Source organism: Sinocyclocheilus grahami, unplaced genomic scaffold (genome assembly GCF_001515645.1).
Source record: "Sinocyclocheilus grahami isolate Dianchi unplaced genomic scaffold, SAMN03320097.WGS_v1.1 scaffold313.1, whole genome shotgun sequence".
NCBI lineage: Eukaryota > Metazoa > Chordata > Actinopteri > Cypriniformes > Cyprinidae > Sinocyclocheilus > Sinocyclocheilus grahami.
Window position 1 is genome coordinate 1,429,684 of NW_015505492.1, and position 941 is coordinate 1,430,624.

Consider the following 941-nt stretch of genomic DNA (forward strand, 5'->3'; position numbering starts at 1 on the left):
ACCTACTGTATATCTTGCGCACATGGGTGATGAATCTGTACTGAATAAAAAAATAAAAATAAAATAAATGTGTAATGCCCCACCCACTCCAGAGAATCAGAGCCCAAGCTTCAGCTAGCGCTGCGTGTTCAGCTCCTCCAGCTTCGTTGCAGCATTATGTTCAGGTTGTAGCATTATATCAACATACTACACGTACAACCCGCCTTGCGATTCCGTGTCAAAATAAAAGTCCTCAAACTAAAAGCCACTTGAGGGCATGCACGCAGGGTGTACGAATGCTTGAGAAACTGTCTTGTTATTTTATTTTGAAACAAAACAAAGTGTAATATAATAATTAAAACAAGGTTTTTGTTTTATAGTTTTTCATATAAGTCTGATGAGCAGTGCCTACACTACCAAAACGAACTAAAGCAAAACTGTCAAAAACTGCACCTGCAGAATATAACCACAGGATGTCAGCACAGTCATTCCAGTTTTGCTTTTCATCCATCCATCCATCCATTTTCCAAACCTATTGTCCTATACCTATAGTAATAATATTGATAATTAATATCTTAATATATTGGCTAAACTGACAAAAATCTAACAATTCGAAATAATATTAGTTAGTTCTCTTACACGACAATCACAATAAAATGGTTCATTTTTTTAATTGTTTCATTACTACTGTTTCATATCCTTGGCAATGGCAAAATAATAACTATTAATAACTAATATTGCAAGTGTTTTTTCATATTTCTTTTTTTCTAGTCAAAATATTAAAATATGCCTAAGTTTTATTTGGAATGTTGTTTTAAATGGTATTCATTTTATGTGTGTTTTCTGTGTGTCAACTGTAGTCTTTTGTTATATCCTGTTTGTAATAACGAACGAAACATGGGGCAAGTTCAAGCTCAAAACGTTTTGCTACGGTTTCCGGTTTGAACGACATGTTTCCTGGA